Here is a 25,790-nt window from a genome sequence, read left to right on the forward strand (position 1 = left end):
ATTCATCCCACGGACAACAACTGTCTCCCCCGGAGCCTGATTTAAACAAACCACATCACCATCAGAATCCTCCTCGCCAACTTCCTCCTCAGCGCCAGCTACACCAGTATCCTCATCCTGTTGTACTTCAACAGTGACATCTTCAATTTGCATATCAGCAAGTGGACTGTGGGTGCTCCTTTCAGCACTTGCAGGGGGCGTGCAAATGGTGGAAAGAGCCACCTCTTCCCGTCCAGTGCTGGGAAGGTCAGGCATCGCAACCACCACCACACTTGGACTCTCCTTGGGGATTTGTGATATCTTCTTAGAAAGCACAGTTCTTCGCTGTGCTTTTGCCAGCTTAACTCTTTTGATTTTTTTAGTGGGAGGAGGGCTTCCATCGTCATGTGAAGCTGAACCACTAGTCATGAACATACTAGGGATCGACCTTAGCCGTTCCTAGCCACTCCGTGTCGTAAATGGCATATTGGCAAGTTTACGTTTCTCTTCAGCTGATTTAAATGTTTTTTTCAAGGTCATTTTCCTGAACTTTGTCATTTGGGATTGTATGTGCCCTCTATTATGACATTGGGCATCGGCCTTGGCAGACGACGTTGATGGAATGTTATCGTCTATGTTATGACTAGTGGCAGCAGCTTCAGCACTAGGAGGAAGTGGTTCTTGAACTTTCTCTATTTTATTTTTATCGGAGAAAGTTTGGTCCTCCATTTATGTTATATCGATTTGATATATATGTGCGGCTAAACTCAGAAAATATTTTGTTATTTTTGCTGGAGAGTAGTGCACTTTGTGGGTTACACCAGCCTTTAAGAAATGAGCCAGTCGGCTCTTTACTTATGGGACACAGGCGCACGCTTGGCGCTGCTCCTTTGCTGATGCACGTGCGGCTACTGTGCACACAATTCCCAAAAAACACAGAAAATATATATTTTTTTGGTTTGGACTGGAGTGTACTTTGGGGGTTACAGCACCCTTAAACGGTCAAGCCAGCCGGCCCTTTACTTATGACACAGGCGCATGCTTGGTACTACTTTGTTGATGCACGTGCGGCTACTGCGCACACAATTCACAAACACAGAAAATATACATTTTTTTGGTTTGGACTGGAGTGTACTTTGGGGGTTACAGCACCCTTTAACGGTCAAGCCAGCCGGCCCTTTACTTATGACACAGGCGCACGCTTGGCACTACTTTGTTGATGCACGTGCGGCTACTGCGCACACAATTCACAAACACAGAAAATATATATTTTTTTGGTTTGGACTGGAGTGTACTTTGGGGGTTACAGCACCCTTTAACGGTCAAGCCAGCCGGCCCTTTACTTATGACACAGGCGCACGCTTGGCACTACTTTGTTGATGCACGTGCGGCTAATGCGCACACAATTCACAAACACAGAAAATATATATTTTTTTGGTTTGGACTGGAGTGTACTTTGGGGGTTACAGCACCCTTTAACGGTCAAGCCAGCCGGCCCTTTACTTATGACACAGGCGCACGCTTATCACTACTTTGTTGATGCACGTGCGGGTACTGCGCACACAATTCACAAACACAGAAAATATATATTTTTTTGGTTTGGACTGGAGTGTACTTTGGGGGTTACAGCACCCTTTAACGGTCAAGCCAGCCGGCCCTTTACTTATGACACAGGCGCACGCTTGGCACTACTTTGTTGATGCACGTGTGGCTTCTGCGCACACAATTCACAAACAGAAAATAATTTTTTTTTGGTTTGGACTGGAGTGTACTTTGGGGGTTACAGCACCCTTTAACGGTCAAGCCAGCCGGCCCTTTACTTATGACACAGGCGCACGCTTGGCACTACTTTGTTGATGCACGTGCGGCTACTGCGCACACAATTCACAAACACAGAAAATAATTTTTTTTTTGGTTTGGACTGGAGTGTACTTTGGGGGTTACAGCACCCTTTAACGGTCAAGCCAGCCGGCCCTTTACTTATGACACAGGCGCACGCTTGGCACTACTTTGTTGATGCACGTGCGGCTAATGCGCACACAATTCACAAACACAGAAAATATATATTTTTTTGGTTTGGACTGGAGTGTACTTTGGGGGTTACAGCACCCTTTAACGGTCAAGCCAGCCGGCCCTTTACTTATGACACAGGCGCACGCTTATCACTACTTTGTTGATGCACGTGCGGGTACTGCGCACACAATTCACAAACACAGAAAATATATATTTTTTTGGTTTGGACTGGAGTGTACTTTGGGGGTTACAGCACCCTTTAACGGTCAAGCCAGCTGGCCCTTTACTTATGACACAGGCGCACGCTTGGCACTACTTTGTTGATGCACGTGTGGCTACTGCGCACACAATTCACAAACAGAAAATAATTTTTTTTTGGTTTGGACTGGAGTGTACTTTGGGGGTTACAGCACCCTTTAACGGTCAAGCCAGCCGGCCCTTTACTTATGACACAGGCGCACGCTTGGCACTACTTTGTTGATGCACGTGCGGCTAATGCGCACACAATTCACAAACACAGAAAATATATATTTTTTTGGTTTGGACTGGAGTGTACTTTGGGGGTTACAGCACCCTTTAACGGTCAAGCCAGCCGGCCCTTTACTTATGACACAGGCGCACGCTTGGCACTACTTTGTTGATGCACGTGCGGCTACTGCGCACACAATTCACAAACACAGAAAATAATTTTTTTTTTGGTTTGGACTGGACTGTACTTTGGGGGTTACAGCACCCTTTAACGGTCAAGCCAGCCGGCCCTTTACTTATGACACAGGCGCACGCTTGGCACTACTTTGTTGATGCACGTGCGGCTACTGCGCACACAATTCACAAACACAGAAAATATATTTTTTTTTAGCACTTGGGGGGAGCACCCCTGATGGACCGAGCACCCCCTGGACAACACTACAGCACCCCTTTAGGACTGGGACACTGCACAGGACTTTGGAGTGGACACAGCCCCTATGGAGAACTGACTGCACAACACAGTCCAGCCAGCCCCTATGGACTTTGAAGTAGTGGACACAGCCCCTATTAATAACAGCAGCACAGCACAACACAGCCAGCCCCTATGGACTTTGAAGTAGTGGACAACAGCAGCACTACACTACACTACACAGCCCAGCCAGCCCTAACTCCCACCCTCCCTCTTCACTGTCCACAGCCGAGTGAGAAAATGGCGCCGACGCGGGTACCTTATATATGATCCAAAACCCGCGAGACTCGGAAGGCGGGATGATGACGTTTTGCCTCGATTTCAGATCCGAGTCAGGCGGGAAAAGTCGAGCCTGACTCGGATCTGCCTCGGATCGGGGGGTTTGGGGGGGTTCGGATTTCAGATATCCGAACCCGCTCACCCCTAATATATATATATATAGCAAAGGTGTATTACATCAGCAGTAAGCTGTTAGGTTTTACCCCCTGAGGGATCCTGTTATACTCTCCTGATAGTTCGATTTACCTCAGGTCAAGATTATTTATCAGTGGATCTGTTCAACCTCTGTTAAACCGAGTAAAACCGAACCCGCTCACCCCTACTTCTTAGTAGATAGGGTAAGGAGAGGAGTTGGCATTAATGTAGCTACTACTGGTGAAATGTTTAGCTTGAGTTGTTTGACTAAAAGCTAGATATATCAGTTCAGTAGATTCTTCTACTAACAGAAGATACTAATGCTGATTAGGACCATAGAATAGCTGTATAACTGTCTATTATATCTGCAGCGTGCTGTACTGAGGTGTGATGTGTATTTAGCTGACAGACCTGCTCCCTGTAGTACAGCTTCAGCACCTGGAACAGCAATCTCCCCTCCTCTCTGGCTCCCGGCTGTCAGTCACTCTGGAGGGTGAAGGATTTAGGGCGGTCCCATGGATGCTACTTCCCTCTGTGTACCTGGTAGCTTCCTGTCAGCTCCAGTTCCTGCGCTCCCCTCACGGCTGTGGACCCTCTCACACAGCCTCCGATGAATCCTGCTCTCTTGTCCCCACAGGAAGCTCACTCTGTGCCCGTCCTGCCCTCCGACCAACATGGATTGGATGACGCTCCCTGGACACCACCACCGATGTCCCTGAGGTAAGGAACACTTAATGCAGGAGCTCCTTTCCACTTAACTGCCTCAGGTACACTCCTCCCAACTGTCAACTGTCAGGTCTCTTTATAACCTCTCCTAGCCCTCACTGCAGTGTCCAGAACAAGTCCCCCCTGCAGTTAATGGTGAGGTCCGTGCTGGAGCTGTTTTAGAAAAGTTCATCGCTCATTGATGGGGGAGGCCAGCAGGACAATAGGGCACCGGGCTATAGGTGCCATTACATTGCTACATCCCCTCTTACATTACCATATCAACATGAACATATATATATATTAGGGGTGAGCGGGTTCGGATTTCTGAAATCCGAACCCCCCCGAGCCCCCCCGATCCGAGGCCGATCCGAGGCCGATCCGAGTCAGGCTCGACTTTTCCCGCCTGACTCGGATCTAAAATCGAGGCAAAACGTCATCATCCCGCCTTCCGGGTCTCGCGGGTTTTGGATCCTATATAAGGTACCTGCGTCAGCACCATTTTCTCACTCGGCTGTGGACAGTGAAGAGGGAGGGTGGGAGTTAGGGCTTGCTGGGCTGTGTAGTGTAGTGTAGTGTAGAGCAGTGTAGTGTTGTGCTGTGCTGTGCTGCTGTTGTTAATAGGTGCTGTGTCCACTACTTCAAAGTCCATAGGGGCTGGCTGGACTGTGTTGTGCAGTCAGTTGTCCATAGGGGCTGTGTCCACTCCAAAGTCCTGTGCAGTGTCCCAGTCCTAAAGGGGTGCTGTAGTGTTGTCCAGGGGGTGCTCTGTATGTCAGGGGTGCTCCCCCCAAGTGCTAAAATTTTTTTTTTTTTCTGTGTTTGTGAATTGTGTGCACTGTGGCTGCACGTGCATCAAAAAAGGAGCAGCGCCAAGCGTGCGCCTGTGTCCCATAAGTAAAGGGCCAGCTGGTTGTCCATTAAAGGGTGCTGTAACCCCCAAAGGGGACTCCAAACAAAATAAAAAAAAATATTTTCTGTGTTTGTGAATTGTGTGCGCAGTAGCCGCACGTGCATCAACAAAGTAGTGCCAAGCGTGCGCCTGTGTCCCATAAATAAAGGGCCGGCTGGATTGACTGCAAAAGGGTGCTGTAACCCCCAAAGGGCACTCCAAACAAAGTAAAAAAAATATTTTTTTTGTGTTTGTGAATTGTGTGCGCAGTAGCCGCACGTGCATCAACAAAGTAGTGCCAAGCGTGCGCCTGTGTCCCATAAATAAAGGTCCGGCTGGATTGACCGCTAAAGGGTGCTGTAACCCCCAAAGGGGACTCCAAACAAAATAAAAAAATATTTTCTGTGTTTGTGAATTGTGTGCACTGTAGCCGCACGTGCATCAACAAAGGAGCAGCGCCAAGCGTGCGCCTGTGTCCCATAAGTAAAGTGCTGGCTGGCTCATTTCTTAAAGGGTGGTGTAACCCACAAAGTGCACTACTCTCCAGCAAAAATAAAAAAATATTTTCTGTGTTTGTGTGCGCCTTAGCCGCACGTATATATCAATATAACATAAATGGAGGACCAAACTTTCTCCGATAAAAATAAAATAGGGAAAGATCAAGAACCACTTCCTCCTACTGCTGTTGCTGCTACTGGGAGTTGTTCATCATCCCAGAGAGGAAGTAGGAACACCACTACTTTGACTAAACAATTGACCCTCCAACAGTCCTTAGCGAGGAGGATGAAGTACGACAGCAGTCATCCTGAAGCAAAACGTATAACTGAGGCCTTGACTGCTATGTTGGTGTTAGACTTGCGTCCGGTATCCGCCATTAGTGCAGTGGGATTTAGACAATTGATGGAGGTAGTGTGTCCCCGGTTCCAAATCCCGTCTAGATTCCACCTGCATCCTCAAAGCAGCAGCGACAAGCGTGCGTCTGTCTGTTAAAGGGTGATGTAACCCTCAAAGTGCGCTCCACAAACAATAAAAAAATTCTTCGTTTTTTTTCTCTTTGTGAAATGTGTGGGCTGTAGCCGCACCTGCATCCTTAAAGCAGCAGCGACAAGCGTGCGTCTGTCTGTTAAAGGGTGGTGTAACCCTCAAAGTGCTCCAAAAAATAAAAAACTATATATTTTATGTGTTTGTGACTTGTGTGCGATGTAGCCGCACGTGCACCAACACAGGAGCAGTGCCAAGCGTGCGCCTGTGTCATAAGTCAAGGGCCGGTTTGGACATCTGGTCCGGACTGAAGGATGTGCCAACAATTTCTGACAAGTCTACTGTCACTGCATATGATACTGTCCTCAAAGCAGCAGCGACAAGCGTGCATCTGTCTGTTAAAGGGTGGTGTAACCCTCAAAGTGTGCTCCACAAACAATAAAAAAATTCTTCTATTTTTTTCTGTCTTTGTGAAATGTGTGGGCTGTAGCCACACCTGCATCCTTAAAGCAGCAGCGACAAGCGTGCGTCTGTCTATTAAAGGGTGATGTAACCCTCAAAGTGTGCTCCACAAACAATAAAAAAATTCTTCTTTTTTTTCCTGTCTTTGTGAATTGTGTGGGCTGTAGCCGCACCTGCATCCTTAAAGCAGCAGCGACAAGCGTGCGTCTGTCTATTAAAGGGTGGTGTAACCCTCAAAGTGTGCTCCACAAACAATAAAAAAATTCTTCTTTTTTTTCCTGTCTTTGTGAATTGTGTGGGCTGTAGCCGCACCTGCATCCTCAAAGCAGCAGCGACAAGCGTGCATCTGTCTGTTAAAGGATTACATCGGTGACAGCATCCAAGTAGGCATGTCAGACAGTCCGTACATGTACTGCCAGGAAAAAGAGGCAATTTGGAGGCCCCTGTACAAACTGGCTCTATTTTACCTGAGTTGCCCCCCCTCCAGTGTGCACTCCGAAAGAGTGTTTAGTGCAGCCGGGAACCTTGTCAGCAAAAGGCGTAGGAGGTTGCTTCCACAAAATGTGGAGAAGATGATGTTCTTAAAAATGAATTATCAACTTTTCCAGGGAGACCAGCCTCCAGAACGTACAGAGGGACCTGTGGTGGATTCCAGCGGGGACGAATTAATACTCTGTGAGGATGAGGATGTACACAACACTGAAGAGGGTGAGGAATCGGTGAATGAGGAGGATGAGGACGATATCTTGCCTCCGTAGAGCCAGTTTGTGCAGGGCCAGATTAATTGCCAGCTTGTTTTGTGGGGGCCCAAACGAACCAATCATTTTATCCACAGTCGTGTGGCAGACCCTGGCGCTGAAATGATTGGTTTGTTAAAGTGTGCATGTCCTGTTTATACAACATAAGGGTGGGTTGGAGGGCCCAAGGTCAATTCCATCTTGCACCTCTTTTTTTCTTTGCATTATGTACTGTTTGGGGCCTAGTTTTTCAAACTGCCATCCTGTCTGCCACTGCAGTGTCACTCCTAGATGGGCCACGTGTTTGTGCCGCCCACTCGTGTCGCTTAGCATAGTCATCCATTTACCTCGGTGCAACCTTTTGGACATAAAAAAACTATTGTGAGGTGTTCAGAATAGACTGGAAATGAGTGGAAATTAAGGTTATTGAGGTTTATAATAGCATAGGAGCAGAAAAACCAACACATTCTGTGATTTTAGCTGTTTTTATGCTTTTTTAAAAAAAAATACAGATCCAAAACACAAAACCCAGAAACCAAAACACTGAAGGGTGGTTTTGGCAAAACCAATCCAGATTCAAAACACGAAGAAAGATCCAGATCCAAAACCAAAACACAAAACACGAAAAGTGGCCGGTGCACACCCCTAATATATATATATATATATATATATATATATATATATTACGGTGTACATCAATGAATTTATATATAACTAACAGGCTCTATATGATTGAATAACTATATCCATTTCTTCTGGGGTATCACACATTAGGAGGTAAGTACAAAGTATGAAGGGGACAGAAGGCAATATGAGACATGGGGAAAGACAATATAAAACGGGGGGCAAGAACAATACATGGCATGGGAGACACAAAAGAAGGCATGAAGGGGGTAGATGACAATATAAAACAGAGGGGGGAGAACAATAAACTGCATGAGGGGTACAATTCATGAAATCGTGGATTAGAAAACAATTTGAGACATGGGGAGGACAACATAAAACATAGAAAGGGAGGATACAATGCATGGAGGGAGGTAATGACAATATAAGACAGAGCATACATGCCTACCCTCCTGGTTTTCACGGGAGGCTCACAATTTTTCGGGTAACCCCCTGCACCCCTGGAAGGGTAGGCACTTCTCCCACATTTTGGCCTTTTCCTAGTGAAGTGGGCAGAATGGGGAGAATTTCTGTGGTGATCACGGGTCCCTGTGTAGGGGGCGGGTTCTTAATGATGCGATTCTCAATTAATCGCGTCATTTAGCCCCACCCCTATTTAAATCTAACCAATCGTGGCAATTTGCCATGAAGGGGACGGGACTTAATGACACACCCATCAGGCCTCGCCCTCATCACAGCCCACCTGCTTCTCCTACCAAGGCTTCTCCTTGGGAGTAGAAGCCAAAGGTAGGCAACTATGAGTGGGGGGAGAACAATACAATGCATGGAGGGGGGAGATGACAATATAAGACAGAGTGGGGGGAGACCAATACAATGCATTTGTAGTTGTACATATGTGAACATGCTATAGGTGCTATAGCATGGTATGTGTACGGCTTTTCCCACGAGACCATGCCCCCTTATCTTTTCCAGTCACGGGCCTTCGTCGCATGCAACAGTACCACTGAGGGCACTGAAAAAAGTATTTGTTTACCTAAAAATTGGGCTCAGGCCAACCCTGTACAAAGGTGTAACATTTATAACCTAATGAGGTATTGGTACATATGGAGATATGCTCTGTACATCTGTGTGTAACATTGCGGGAAACCAGTATGATTTACCGCTGCCGGCGGGATTTGAACCGCTGCCGGCGGTTCAAATCCCGACAGCAGAAGCCAGGCAGGGGTGAAGATCCCGAAGCTACAAAGGTAAGTATTAATTAACTTTTTTTTACCCCCTAACCCTCCTTTAGGGGTGCCTAACCCTAACTTCCCCTCCATGTGCCTAAACCTAACCCCCTCCTCCCTGCAGCCTAAACCTAAGTCTCCTGGGGGAGTGCCAGACCCTAACCTCCCCCTGGGGGTTTATAACCCTAACCCCCCTTTCCCCTAGCCTAACCCTAACCTCTCGGGGGGCTGCCTAACCCTAAGCCCCCACGGGAGCCCCTAACCTAACCCTCCTCCCCCTACCCACGACTGTCCACGCCCGGCTTACCTTCGATTGGTAAGCCGGGTGTCGGGCTCCTGACGTAGGTCTAATGACAGGCATCAGGATTTTGACGCCTGTCATTTGTACCTTGCCTGGATTAGACAGTTGGGAAGCCGGCGGTCGGCATTGTGACTGTCGGCTTCCTGACTGCATCCTCATTGCAGGTCAATATGGAATATCACTATAAAGTCCTGACTACTATCAGCATCAGCTCAATCTTTAATATGATCCTTTTCATCCTTAGTCAAGCCTCATTTATAAATTAAATAACAAATGAAAGTGAATGAACATTGGATGTGTCCTTATTACATTAACATACATTTGCGTGTCTGCCTTGTACAGTAGAATTGTGCCTATAACAGCATTTACCTATCCAAAGAACACCTGAAAAGTGCAAAAGGCATCCCACGGACAGTATAAACTGGCATTGCAAAAGTATACGTGGCACCGTGGTGCAGTAGTTAGCTTTGCTGCCGGGTTGTATTGGTTCTCGGGATTTGGATCACGATCCAAAAACATACTGTTAGGTTAATTGGCTTCTGCCTTTAGACTGTAAGCTCCACTCTGGTAAAGACTAGTATGAATGAGTAAACTTCATACTGGTATCATACAGTGATTGTAATTTGTTTCTGCTGTATATGTAAAAGATGACAAGAGATGACAATAACAGAATAGATATTATGGCAGTATAAATCCAAGTTATGGGTCACTCTTGGTGATTGTAATGTTATCGCTGGTGGAAACCCTTTCATAAAATGGGCAAAACAACAACAAAAAAGTCCTATTGGCGATAGCATTTTTAGGCCATTGGGGGATCAGCCCTAAAAGTTTTCTTACCAAAGCCATGCATTGAGAAACTCATATAGAAGAACAACTACTATATAAGCTTCATATATAGCAAAGCTATACAACTAAGATTTGAATGCAGATGGTTTATGGGCCAATGATTGTTACTCTGGAGCTCTGTAACTTTGGTACCTGGGTAATGCACAGACCAGTAAAAGTCCTATGCTAATAACAATGTAATTCCAAATGCATCGGTATCTGCTATCAATAATATTAGCAATGCATGAATAATGAAAACTGATACCAAGAATGGCATGTACATCAGAAGAAGTGTTAGTAGACCGTGGTACAACATTAGCCCACACAGACCCTGTGGTGGCTTGGGGGCGCCTGCCTGTGGTCAGTGTTTATGCAGATTCCATGCGGTCTAGCCATCCGCATATAATCTGCTGAAAATGTCCCTGCAAAAATGGTCACAGCCTAGAAGGAAATAGATGCTAGAGGTACTACTTGACCTCTAGAGTCTGTCAAGGAAGGACCGCGGGTACAACATTACCTGGAAGTGGCGGGAATGCTGGCACCACTGGGAGAGGATACAGAAAGCTGCATCTTCTGCCATGTAACCCCAGCAACGAGCATGGGTCCCAGAGCATAAAAGCCATGACAACAAGCATGAAACCCCTGGCAACGAGCATGGAACCCAGAGCATGTAACCCCTGGCAATGAGCATGAAACCCCTGACAGCGAGCATGAGACCCCTGACAACAAGCAGGTAATTTAAAGTAATTTGCCTTACTGTGGGGCATAAAATGGTGTCAGGGGCATAACTGTGTGTGGCCTAATGTGTAATGGGCATTACAGTGTATGACAAATAATGTGTAAAGGGGCATGAATCAGGATTTTTTTCCTGTGGTGGCCGATGTCTGGGCATACAGGTTGCAAATCTGGGGTATAAGGTAGTCTTTTCCTACAAGGCCCCGCCCCTTGCAGTGGGGCCACATACCCTTTTTTTGTAGCGCTTATCATAGATGGGGCTGCATTTTTAACTGTTCACACTGGGAGCCAAATTGCCTACAAAAGGCCAAGTTTGTTTTACCAAAATGCCATCAGGGGTGTGCCAAAATTTTTTATAGTTACGCCACTGTTAGTAGATAATAGAGATGTGCGGGTCCACTTTCCCTGAAACTAAAAACACCTGAACTAGGGGTTCAGAGTCTCTTACTCTGGTATTTCTTGCAAACTTGGTTCCTAAAATAAGGTAAAACGTCATCTTTCAGGCATCGGATCTCACGTGCATATAAAGTCCCTACCTGATTGGGCAGCATTTCCCACTGGAGACCAGAGGGAGAGGGTGTGAGAACTGGGCTGCAGTGGGGCTGTATGGGACTTTGGAAATAGAAAAAAAAATTATTTAGAAGCACTGACTATAACTAACAGCCACAGGGCACTGCACCAGAGGCCTGTGATGCACTTTGTATACATTTTTAGGTGCACTGTGTTAAAGGAGCACTGTGTACTACTGCAGCATTGAAATTGAAAAAAACACCATAGGAATTGACTGCAGCCTTTGTTACTTAAGCCTACTACAGCGTTTTTATTTACTAAAAAACAAAGTATGATTATAACCTCATAGGGTGCCCTTCTAATACTAGGAGCTCTGTGAAGCATTTTGTTGTGTGTTCAGTCACTGTTAAAAAAATAAAAAATAAACTTGTATGTTAAAAAAATATGACATCATTGACATTTAGGGTTCCACCTGGATTATTCTAGGGGCACTGTAGGGTAGTTTGCATTTTTAAATGGTCCTTTAGCCACAGTTAAACATTTTTAAAATGAAACTTGTGTGTTAAAAAATATAAGCTATACATAACATCATTATTAGGGTGCCACCCGGCTTATACTAGGGGTGTTGTAAGGCAGTTTGTTGTGTGTTCAGTCACTATTAAAAAAATGTTAAAACTTGTGTGTTAAAAAATATAATGTCATTGACATTTTAGAGTGCCAACCAACTTATACTAGAGGCGCTGTGAGGCAGTTTGTTGTCTGTTCAGTCACTGTTACATTTTTTTTTTAAAAAGTGTGTGTTAAAAAATATGGCGTCATTACATTAGGGTGCTCGGAGAGCTGTAAGTCGATATGGATCAGTCGATAGAAGAGCAGGACCAGAAACCTGATACTATTGCTGTTGCTGCGGCTAGCAGTCCTGATAGTAGTAGTACTTCAACATCTACTAAAGGTGGTCCACGAAAAAGAAAGTTTAAGAAAGGGTTTAGGAGAATAATGAACTTGATAATAGAAAAATATTAGAGATTTCTATATTTATTAATTTTCAGGTCACTCATTTTAGATGGAACAGTGCTACAAATAATCCCACTTTAGTATCCACAAACACTACATGTGCCATATCTAAAATTGAATTGCCATGTGTTTGTGCCACCACTGCTGTCGCTTAGCTTATTCAGCCAGCTAGCTGGGTGCAGCCTTTGGCCAATAGTGGTGAATGTACAGACTGATGACAGAAACAATGTAAACCGTAGCTGTCTCCACTCAAAAAGGTAGATCCAAAGGGTCAAACATGATCATCTGTACAGGACTCTCAGGGTTAGGAACTATATGGTCTAAAGAATTAAAGGTATAATAAATAATCAATGTGTTCACAATTTGCAGGTTACTTCATAGAAAATGACATTAGCTATAACCTTCAGGTCACTCAATTTAGATGGAACAGTTCTAAATTTAGTATCCACAAACACTAAATGTGCCATGATAGAAAAAAGAACAAAACCAAAACATAGGGGTCCGCACACATCTCTAGTAGATAAATAATTAGTGCAATAAACATTCCCAAAAGACACAGCATACATCTGACAAACCTTGCACTGGAAATATTTTCATTTTGGAAAGAAAAATTATTTTGTATTGACGCAGACTAGTGCGTTTACTCGCATTTTGCATAGTGAGTTTGCTCATATTGCCATATTTATCAGTATAGATTGTATATGATGTAATTCTAGGTTACAATAGGTCAATATACAGTGTCTGTTATGTAATAATAAGCGTTATATCATTGTGTGATGTCACTAAGTGAATTATTCATGTCATCTGACGAACACTATATGTAATACAGAAGCCCATTATTTGGCTGGAATAACACTTTTACACACAATGTTGCTATTGGAGTAAAGCCATAATTGCGAGCAACCCATGACCCAATTCCTAAGATTGTTTTCCAAATTGAACTTTAAATTTAATGTAAAAATGCTTTTAATATGTTGTGATTTTTGTGCAAGCTCAACTCAACTAAAAGCATGTCATTGTGTTAAAATTGGATTTCATAAAAAAGGAAGGACAAGCTAGCACGCAAACCTGGTAAAGAATGCTGTGGACATAATGTTATTATTATAGATGAACTTTGAATGTTGTTATACATATTGCTTTTATGTGACCCTATTGACTATACATAGTAATGGGCACTGTAATTGCTTGTTTATATCAGCCATGATTGTGTAATATTAAATATCTTCCAGGCAGGAAAACTTCAGTTGTGTGGGGAAGAAAGGAGGACATTGATTGCAGACAAAAATCAAACTCAGAGAAGTTATGACAAAGGGCTTGCACTGGGCATAAAAAAGGAGAAAAATAACCTATGGCAGAAACAATAATGAGGATTAAATTACAAATATAGGGACAGATACACCTAGCTGCTGTGAAAAAAGTTGCCAACAAAAGACCCAAATCAATATCCAAAAAACACAGCATCGGGGAAAATCTCTTAATCCTTTATAGGTCAGTGTGAAACTATTCCAATGTATACATCACTACAATTAATTCATAATCAGTATAAATAAGTATAAAAATGCAAATGTACCATTAATAATTTAAAAGGTCAATACAAAATAATGAATAATGGTATATAAAGATAATAGAGAGAAAAAATAAAAAATCATAAAGATTTAGACATATTCATGTATAGCGTGGGTCCAATATACATTGCACAGAGGGCCTGATACAGAGCCGGACACTCGCTCTGAATCAGGGCGACATTTTTTTTTCAAAGCCGGCCTCCTGGCCACTCGCTAAGCTGTGGGTGACCAGGTGATGGTTGCGATTGACCATCGCGACCATCAGGCTTACGACGAGACCCTTGTGGTAGGGTTTTGTCCATCACAATTGACAGCCGCCCCGTTTTGGTGCGAGACCCTTAGCGACAGAGCGCCCCTCACTGGCCGGTTCTCACGCATGCGCAGTGGGGGACTGTCGACTCGCTTGTGAGCGCTGTGCGCTCGCGAGCGGATCTGAATCAGGCACATTGTGCGTAGAATATATTTCAGAAGCTGTGAACCCAAACACTAAATCAGCCGGACACGGATGCAGTTACAGTATATACTTTATGCTCCATAAAATAACCACTCTCTCTCATCGGAGTGTGTTTAGTGGATAACAAGTGCCACATCCAACATATTTATATATTGATTTCATTTTTCTCTCAATTGTCCCAGAAGACTCATTCTTTTTCTTACAAATATGGACAAATGTTGACATGAATTACTAACTGAAACATAATTGCGGCGCAACCAAGGATACATTAAAGAACTGCCAGTTGTAACTTTTATATGTTTTGCAATATTGTATCAGCACACAGCCAGATTGATTTAGTGTTTGGGTTCACAACTTCTGAAATATATTCTTCGCACACAGGGCCTGATTCAGACCCGCTCGCAAGCGCTATGCGCTCGCAAGCGGATCGATGGCCGGCCAGTGACCTGCGCCAGACCCGCAGGGAGCGAGAAATCACTCGCTGCGGGACTCACTAAAAGACGGGGTGGCTGTCGATGTTGATCGACAGCTCAACCGTTTTGTAGGTGGGGAGGGGGGGTGGCTGGCCAAACGGAGGCGTTCCCGAAGGAACGCCTGCCGTTTGTGGGCGGCCCTACTGACATCACGAGTGATGTCAGTAGTGAACTTCATGCTTTGTTAGAGCAGGAAGCTCACGGGGGCTTGCGGAAATGAGACCCTACCACAAGGGTCTCATCGCAAGCCCGATCATCGCAATGGTCGCGACCATTTCGACCATCACCTGGCCGCTCGCTGTGGGTGGTCACCAACAGCTTAGCGAGCGGCCTGGAGGCCGGCCAAAAAAAAACAGGGCTCACAAAGAGCGCCCGGCTCTGAATCAAGGCCACTGTGCAATGTGTATTGGACCCACACTATACTGTACATGAATATGTCTAAATCTTTATGATTTTTTATTTTTTAACTCTATTATCTTTATATACCATTATTCATTATTTTGTATTGACTTATTAAATTATTAATGGCACATTTGCATTTTTATATTTATTTTTACTGATTTATTAATTTATTGTAGTGATGTATACATTGGAATAGTTTTTCCCCAGTGCTGTGTTTTTTGGATATTGACATGCACTGGGCATAGAATTACTGAGCTTCAGTGCTAGGGTCAAGGGTTTGATTCCCGAGCCATATCTGTGTTGATTTGTATGTTCTCTTTGTGTTTGTGCATTTTTTGTCATGTGTGTATGTGTGTGGGTGTGCAGCAGTATCCTTCCATACACATAAAGACATACTGCTAGGTTAGTGTTGGTTTGTGACAAAATTCACCCTATTGTTTGTGTGTGTGTTTCTGAGTGTGTGTGTGCGCGTGTCTTTATGGTAGGGAATATTGAGTGTAAGCTCCACTGGGACCGATAGTGATGTGAAATATTAAATGTTGTATGTAAAGCGCTCGCTGTGTAATATGTATGTGCTATATAACTAGCTAGCTATTAAACTAGCTATTAAATAAATACAGATGTGTCCACATTCACCTTTGCGCAAACTACGCCACAGTTCTGATATGATGGACTGTGCCATGCCTCCTGCCGTCTATCGTTATGCGTACATTTTGACATTATACACACTTAGGGTCCGATTCAGACCCGCTCGCTAGATGTGTTCACTCGCAGCCGTCAGCTGCCAAAGTATGCAAATTCCGCGATCGCACAGCAAGGCATTAGCACGCCCACTATGACTTTGCGCGCGATCGCGGTGTGTATATAGACGCCCACTAGCCTGTCTTAAAATGCCCACTTTCCCTTAGCGATACGTGTCATCTCCAGGAAGTGTATGTAACATCGAGTACCATCGGACCCATACGCAGCATTTGTGGCTGACCATGCCCTTCCGCAAGCACTGCGAGTGCTTCAGTGTTTAATTCAGCCATGTGATGTGTATTATGATGCTGCATCTTAATTATGCATGCCTCTGCCACGGCGTTAAGACACACAGACACGCCTGCGTCTGCACCACCACACCCCAGTTTCCCTCAAACAACCCATCACCACCGCAAACGGCTCGTCCTGTCAATCATTCTAGCGAGGCGCCTGTGCACAAGAGGCGATGGCTTGCGTTCGTACAGACTGGTTCGCACACGTGCACTGTGACTTATGTGCATGCGCAGATTGCAAATATCGGGCTCGCTACGAGCAAACGCATCTAGCGAGCGGGTCTGAATCGGGCCCTTAATACCAATACATGTGTGACAAAAGTACTAATCTAGTGTAACTGGAACACTGTGAGTGTCTTTATGTATAGATACGATGCAACTAAGATGCACAATTTGGGAAAAAGTACAGATCGTGGCGGAGTGTATATGTTGCGCCAAGCGTCTTGTGCTATATGGCGCAAATACACTTAGTGACAAATATGCACTGTTAATATAATCATCCCTGGTTCTGGATCCCTACAGCACATACTGTACAGCTTTTTACATGCAAAATATTGTCTAATGTGGTGGCAAACTTGCATACACTGACACCGAGCAGCTTGCTCAATAATTAGCCTTCACATATAATGTAAGTTTACTTATTAACATATAACTACATGGCTATTTTTCTGTATTAAAATTAATATTTCTTTACAAATTATTTCATCATATTATGAATCAACACTGTCATATATGTATAACTGCATTTTAAATTGTTGCTACAAATTATTAACATTTAAGAATTTAAAATGTTTTTTAAAGTAGATGATATGTTATCCAGACACTTTGATTGGATTGGGGTGTGTGTAACTAGAATCAGGGCCAGATTAACAATGGGGTGGATTGTACTACAGCTCCAGGCCCCTACATAGAAACAAGCCCATCACTATGACAGATGACTATGACCTGCTGCCCAGCCTGCCACATAGTCATCCATAAATCATAAATGATAAAATTCTCTTTATTTTTCATTACAAAATTTGGTAATTTTTCTGCTATTACATATATAGGGAGACATTGGGGCTAAAACTGTTGGGGGTGTATGTGGCACCCCACATGTTAGAGAATTGTGCGTTGTAGAGTTTCCTAATCTCACCAGAACTGAATGAGTCTCTTGGTTCTTCTTGCTACAGCGGAGAGGTAAGGAGGATCATACAGGCATAGGAGGTTCCCACTTTATTTTAACTCAGTTTAAGAGAATAATACATTCATAAACATTCTCAGGGAGGTAACATACACACAACGATGAAATTATTTATTTTACAGAACTCCACAAGGATATCAGGTTTCTCCGATTACTTCTAGTTGAGTTTACCTGGCTCCAAGAACACTATTCAGGTTCAATAGGAAAATTAGTAATTAAAAAATACACTTTTACACTATTAGCATTTAGATGACTTCAGAAGCAATTTCATACAACAGCTGAACAAAACACATTAGATAATTGCATTATCTTCTATTTTCCCTTGGCCTAAACAATGTGTTCTGGGAACTAATCAGTTCTTATTAGTATAGCTGGCCAGCTAAATCTGTAGAGGTGGCGCACTGCTGATGGTAATAATTCTTGGAGATGCCAGGTGGAAGTAAACCTCCTTGGATGGAGATAAAGTGAACAGAGATTAAGGAGTCTATTTACTAAGCAGTGTTAGGAGACAAAGTGATAAGGTGCCAGCCAATCAGCTCCCAACTGTCATTTTTCAAACACAGTCTGTGAGATGGCAGTTAGGAGCTGATTGGCTGGCACCTTATCACTTTTCACTCTGTCTCCTAGCACTGCTTAGTAAATAGACCACAAAGTATCAACCAACCAGCTCCTGTCATTTTTCAAACACAACCTGTGACATGGCAGTTAGGAGCTGGTTGACTGGTACTTTATCCCTGTTTCCTGTATCCCCATCCAATATTTAGTAAATAGACCCCACACTTTGTATGTAAAACATTTAACAAGTGAGTTTTTGTTAACCAATAGATACAGAGTATTCTCTCTTGCAGTTAAATGTTATGCTTGCAGAGCTCTTGAACAGTTCAATAGCTATCTCTCCTAGTTAAAGCTTTGTAGAGTTAGTGTCTGCATTATCAAATCCCTGCAGTGGGCTGGTGGAAGTAGTGCTACAGTTCATGTCCCCGTCCCACCTCCTGATCAGGCAAGTCCGCCTCTTACACAGAAGTTCCCCCGGCTACAGACTGTCAAAGGTGCTGGGTGGAAGTCTCCGCTGCTCCAGTGCCAGAAGCCAACCCCCGCTGCTTTGTCCACAAATCGCCCGCTGTCCCTCAGGTGAGTCCTCAAACTGGGGTCCTCTTCTTAGCACATTATCCACATGGCTCCCTATAACTGACCCAAAACTGTCCCCCTCAGCCACCAGCTGCTGGCTCCAGTAGGTTCTGAGTCATGTGACCTGCTTCTGCCTCACCACATACTACCTGCACCAGTACATATACATGTATATGGGTAAATATCTCCAGACTCTGGTGGGGCATCAAGTTAACAGCCAGTTACAATATGGCTTCATATTAACCATCCTGCGCAACATACACAGTGCTCCTGGTATTTATTTGTTATATACAGTATATACAGTATTTACATATATACATTTTATATACCCAACATGAGTGAATACACCCAGGTCTGGGGTACCATATGTACACAACCACACGGCACTGGTCACACCTCCTCTGCTTCTCACAATAGACTATGGGCCTGATTTACTGTAGACCTGGATGCACTGCCAATTCGGCTGCAAGTGGACAATGTTTTTTTTTTTTTTTAGCACCCATACCTCCCATTTTCTGGGACTGTCCCAGCTGCAGGCTGCAGTGGGGGGGGGGAGCTGAGGGGAGCCCACACTGCTGCTCTGTATAGTAGAGAGAATAGATGCCATGTGCATACACACTGAATCTATTCACACTAGAGGGGCAGCCCGGCACCCCAGTTCGCCCTACAGTAACACGAACGGGGGTGCTGCAAGACACAGCCCCATTTATGAGAGGCCCAGTCCCCATTTCTTTGAGACCACACCCTCTTTCAGTGAAGCTCCATCCCCTTTTTGGGTGCGCAAGATGTCCCAGATCCTACAACTGAAAAGTTGAGAGGTAAGTGCGCCAGAACCGGAGTGCGTGTGCTGTGATGGTGTTGTGGCTCCGGTCATATGGAAGTGTTAATCACAACCTGATTGACAGGCTGCAGGCATTTGGAAATGGAGACGGGAAGCGGCTTTGAAAATGGAGGCATGTCACCTCCATTTTTTTGGTGTGCCAAAGCTAGAGTCTGCATACTCGAACGCAGACTCTGTGACCCTGACAGCTTAGGTGTGGCGGGCAGTCTGAGCTACCTTAGGGTTGCTCAGATGCCAGATGGTCATGATGCGGATCCAATGCTGCATCTTTGGATCTAAAGCAACAGTAGTGGATGTCAGACGGCTCCAGCGACATTACCATAAATGTTAAGATCTGTTGCTTCCAAAGATGCAGCAGTGACCTGGACTGCGTTCACCACTGAATCTAGCCCTTTGTAATTTTCAGCCCCAGACCCATGTGGCCCTTACCCTGGCCCTGCCTAGGGAAGGAGTGGTAAATCTAACAGCTATGGTGATCTGACCTATTCTCACATGCAGTGCCTCCATCCACGTCATGTCCTCTGTACAGGAATGCTGATCTGGGCCAGGCCTAATAGAGAAGCTAATGGTGTTGAGATGAAGTCAGGTGGATTTTACAAATTCACCAAATTGTGGAAGATTGTTTTTCCCAAAATGAAAATGTGAAATATCAGCATATAGGAAATCCCTTGGTATAAAATGGAGGCTGCACTCATATATTAATACTTTTCAACAAGCATTGGACATTTATTATTATGTACCAATGTTGAAGGTATTTCCTGGTATTCTTGAAATATTGGCAATTATGTTCAATAGTAATAATTAAATTGACTAAGGGCCATAGATGCTCCCTTCCATATTATCTGCTTATAGCACATGGTGCTTATGGTTAAAAGTAAAAATACAAAGGTTTACAAATAATGACATTGAGAAGTTATACTATTTTTATTTTTTAACCATTTTTTCTTATCATTTCTTTAATCTAAATTTATAGGCTGCTGGTGAAGGAAAGGAAACTCACATAGAGATGCAGCATTTTCAAGGGGTCTCTGAATGGATTTGTAATTGGCCCTGCTAACAAAATCTGTATTGTGTAGGAGCACCAGGAGCAGCAGGGAATAGATTCAGGTTTGTCACATAGCATTTAAAAGCCACTATGGTAATTATTTTCTGCTTCTTTATGTGCAACACTTAATAGACCATCAATATAAATCCAAATTTCTACTGAAATTGCTCAATTTTAATGCTGGAGGAATCTGGTTCACATTAAGTAGGTGTCCTCCTGAACATCCAATCAATCATTATTACAACATGCATCAAAGTTGTGTACTGGAGACAGGCAGAAAACACGAGTCACATGACAACTGGGGTTTTAGCATAAAAAAAATTATCTTGCTCTAGCAACACTAAATCATCTCTGTAACAGCACCACTACTACCACAAGGCACGTGCTTACATGTTCTGAGATGGGTTGGATATGGGATCCCAGCAGTCACAAACCCGACACTGTAAGGTAAGTTCCCTACACCTAACCCTTACCCCTACCCCTAACCCTCTCTCTTTGGTGCCTGAACCTAAACTCACCCCCTAGTGCCTAAACCTAACCTCCCCGCAACCTAAACGTAGCCCTCCCCCCTTAGTGCCTAACCCTAACCCTCCCCATAATGCCTATCCCTAAACCTAACCCTCCCCTAACCTCGATAATTACATTTGGGATTCCAATGGTCGGGATTCTGCAGCCGGGGGCCCAACACTTTCGGGATTGCGGCATCATTATTTAGATTTGCGGCATCCCATCCGCCAGGATGCCAACTACATCCCGTTTTCATATAGTCATGGATATCTGACATCCCAGGCTATGGTGTGTGTGTGTATGTATGTATGTATGTGTGTGTATATGTATATAATATATATATATATATATATATATTAGGGATGTGCAGGCTCGGTTCTACTCGGTTCCGTTCGGTTCTTTTTACCGGATCTTATTGGGTTTCAGCTGTCACGAGTTTTGGATAGCCAATAAGATTCGGTAAAAAGAACCGAACGGAACCGAGTAGAACCGAGCCTGCACATCCCTAATATATATATATATATATATATATATAAAATGTATAATTATATAGTGAGGTAGTGGCTTCTGGGCGAGTTGCTTTAGCCCGGAGGCCAACATTGCTGGCAAACACTACTGCTCCTCTGCTGGCGCAGCGTATTATATGGGCGCATTTGCATGAGTCACACATTTTCCCACTGCGGCTCTCACTTGGTTGCCTGTAATGCAACAGGTTTCTTCCACTCCCATAGTCACGTCAACTGCAAATTCAGCGGTGTCCTCCCCGTTAACAGTTGTACCGCATGCAGGGGCTCCGACTCTGTACCCATTTGCGGCTGCTAACACGTTAGTGGCATTAGCTGGCGCTTTGACCCCATTATTGGCATCACAGTCGTCTAGTGCATCTGGACCCCCAATGGTTCCACAGTCTTCTGCACAGTTGTAAGAAGCTGTAGCCCCTCTGATGGGATAGCTTTTGCACGCTTTCGATTTGTAAATTATTGCAGATCCCACCATTACACCGCTATCTTTCTCCCCTACACTTGTGACTGTAGTTGTGGATTCTGTACCTGTTATCCCTCTTCAGTCCCCTGCAGGTGTTGCTGTCAGTGTGTCAAATCTGGTGACCAGATTGCTGACACAGTGGCGCAGTTGGGCGGTGATCCACCTGGGACCGAAGTCCAGCTCAGACTCGCCTAGTAGTTCAGAAGCCAATTCACAGCTTAAGGGGGGTGTTGTACACTGTGACACTACGGCTATAAATACATAGATGTTTTCGCACTCACGTCCAAATTCAAAAAGGAACTTAGAGAGGCTAAACAAAAGGGAGGCATTGGGTGAGGAAGCTTTTCGGTCTTCTACTAATTGGTTTGCGAGGATGTATAAATTTTTTGCTTGCTATTTGGAAACTAGGCCAGCGGAACACCGTAATGTACTTAAATATTTGCACCTGATTCATAAGATGTCCCATCTCAATAAAGGGCCTATGCGGCTTATCTATGATGAAGAATTTCGGAAGCAACAATTTGGGATTGGTGATCATAGTTTTGGGTGTAAGGATGTCGAGGTTTGGCTGGAGTTTACTCAGCCATCCTTGGGACCCGCTCCCTGACAGCAGTACATAAGGCTCCTGTGAACAATCGCTTTCTGATCAGGGGGGCATAGCCATTGTCATACTTTCAATGGGTCATCCTGCAAGCTTGGTTTGTGGTGTCGATTTTGGCACATTTGCCTCCGTTGCGAGGGTCAGCATCCAGCGAAAGTTTGAAGCAATCCCTTCCTGCAGGCCAACTAGTGGTGGTGGAGCAGAGTAAGGCACCATCCCCGATTTGCATAGTGCCATTGTTGAAAAGGCTGGCCAGGTACCCAGATAGAAGCGAGGTGGAATTTCTGCACGCTGGGTTTTTGGAAGGTTTTCATCTTCATATTAGAAGTCAGGTATCGTCTGGTACCCCTCGTAATCTGTGGTCTGCTTTTGAGCTGCCTCATGTTGTTCATGAAAAAGTTTTAAAGGAGGTTGAGTTAGGGTGGATGGCCGGCCCTTTTAATTTGCCTCCTTTGATGGACCTTGTGTTTTCTCCAGTCGGTGTGGTGCTGAAGAAGGCACAGGGTAAATACCGGCTGATTCTACATCTTTCTTTACCTTTTGGCAGCTCTGTCAATGATGCCATTCTGCAGGAATTGGCAAATGTAAAGTATCAGTCGTTTGCGGGTGGGCCATTGCATCAGGGCTGCAGGCTGTCAAGGTGAAGTTGCATCAAGTGTAATTTCTTTTGGGGCTATTTAACTTCACTTGTAGAATAATTCCAATGAGTAGAGTTTTCTGTCGTAAATTGGAAAGAGCCACATCGGGTTAAGCCACATCATTTCCTGCACCTGTCCGTGGAAATAAAATCTGATCTGCGTGCTTGGTCAGGTTTTCTATCTGATTTTAATGGGGTTAGCATTTGGCTGCAGCCAGCGTGTAGCATTAGGGACTTACAGCTTTTTACAGATGGCACTGGGTCATCTGGTTCCGGCGCTTACTTAGATGGGTCGTGGTGCACTGCTCCTTGGCCGTCGGCATGGGTCAGGGAAGGTTTGACCAAGAACTTGCTTCTGCTTGAGCTTTTCCCGATTAACCATAAGCAAGCATCCTCCTTGCCAGTTCTACAGTTTCTTGCTTGCTAGGCTAGTGTTGCGTTGTTTAGTCTGCAATATCAGCTTTCAGGCTAAATCAAGTTCCTGGAGTCGATAATACAACTGCAGATGCACTTTCTTGGTTACAGTGGGTCAAATTTAGAGAGTTAGCGCCGCGGGCAGCACTGGTAGGTGATGATTGTCATATTTATGTCTGGCAGGTCATCACGCCGGACTGGAGGAACTAGCGAGGCAATCTGTTGCTCCAGGGACTTTACACTCGTATGAAGCTGCTTGGCATGATTGGGAACAGTATTTCCTTTCACCCTGGAACACAGGTTGGAGTCAGCATCAATTGATGCACTCTTTTATCTGGTCCTATTTTGTTGCGTGTCGTTCCTTGTCAGCCATGAGTAAATGGTTGGCGGAGGTGGCGTTCTTCTCTAGCCTGCTTGGTCGGCCTGATCCCACATGGAGTTTTCTAGTAGCTAGGGCACTTAAGGGGATGGGCAAGGGTCAGGCTGGTTCAGGAAGATCATCGGCATACAATTGATATTAATTTGTTGCCATATCTATTGACGGCAGTCGAAGGTGTGTGCTTCTCGACATTTGAGGTTTGTTTGTTTAAATTGGCCTTTGCAATGGCTATTCACTTTGCATTTTGGGTTGGTGAGTTAGTGGCGCCGGTGCATTATATTACGTTGGCTCTTCTTTGTCATGACGTATTGTGCGACGGTGATGCTCTGTTGTGTAAAATATTTAATTCTAAGACTGTCACCGCTGCACTGTGAATTTAGGGCGAGAAGAACGCCAAGTGAGCAATTGCTGAAACTCCTCCTACCTACTGTCCATCATTCTGGGAGTTATCCAGATTGGCTCCAGCATCTATATCCTTCTGGTACGAATAATTCCCTGATGCCGGTGATAGCTTTTCACGTGTTTCCGGTTCTGGCATTGTCTCCTGTAATCAAGTCGAGTTCCTAGTATCCAGTCAGCTTTGTTGTTCCTGCTGCTTGTGTCATCCAGGCGGCATGGTGCGCACATACACTACCTGCCATTGGTATCATCTCTGCAGCATGGTCAGCACTTCTGCTCTCTGCCATTTGTGTCATCCAGATGGCACAGACCGCACTCTGTGCCCAGAGTGCACAACCCAGTGTCCAGTGGCTTGTGTCGACCCGGCGGCACAGGTCGCACTCCAGCATATGTATGTACTGCTGCTAGTGTCATCCCGGCGGCACTTGGTGCATATCAGCGTCCTGGGTACACAATCCCGTGTACTGCAGCTAGTGTCATCCCAGCAGCAGTTCGTGCATATCAGTGTCCTGAGTACGCAATCCTGTGTGATTATAACAACAATAATGGTTCCAATTAATCATTCAATTGTACTTTATTCCAAAGTGTACATAAGTATCTCATAATATCACTGGAAACATAACATTCTTTCTATGTGTGGAACATCATTTCACTTACTACTTAGACCAAAGATCAGGGTTTCGACTGAAATATATTGACAACCATATATCATCAAATAATATATTCCCAAAATAGGTACTAATATCATATAGGTTCTAACATATAGTTTAGTAATGTATCCTATACTATGCACTGTGGAATCACAGATGTTAGATGTAATAAATCACTGCTGTATAATAATAATCGTTCCACTATCATTGTGGTATATAATATCAAAAGCGCTTATCTTATCTTATAAATATTGACATATATAGTCAGTATCTTACATTCCACATCTATTGTGGTATAAATCTCAGCAGCGCTGTCCTATACGATAGGATCCGATATATATAAACAGCAGCATCCCATATGTTAGATACTGTAAGGTCCAGTCGCTATCTTATCTTATTAATTATGACAGTAGCATTGTATAGCTTTCATTCCACAATTATTATGGTATACTATTCCAGCAGCGCTGTCCTATATAATAGAATCCAATATGTACACTCCACAACGTCCCATATAAGACTCTAAACTTATACGATGCTACTAACTATATATGTGAAACTGCCCACTATTAAGAGGTTACAATTGTGAACACCCGCAATATATAAGTAATGCCTCTGAATCCTTGAATTAGTAAAGGATTGTGTGCTTGCACATGGTAAACCTATTAGTAGGAAGCAAGATTCCAGAATTCCATTTTACACTGTGTTGGAAATCAATCTGAGTGCTGCTGGATGTGCATAA

Source organism: Taudactylus pleione, unplaced genomic scaffold, assembly GCF_031769625.1.
Source record: "Taudactylus pleione unplaced genomic scaffold, aTauple2 ptg000296l, whole genome shotgun sequence".
Lineage (NCBI taxonomy): Eukaryota > Metazoa > Chordata > Amphibia > Anura > Myobatrachidae > Taudactylus > Taudactylus pleione.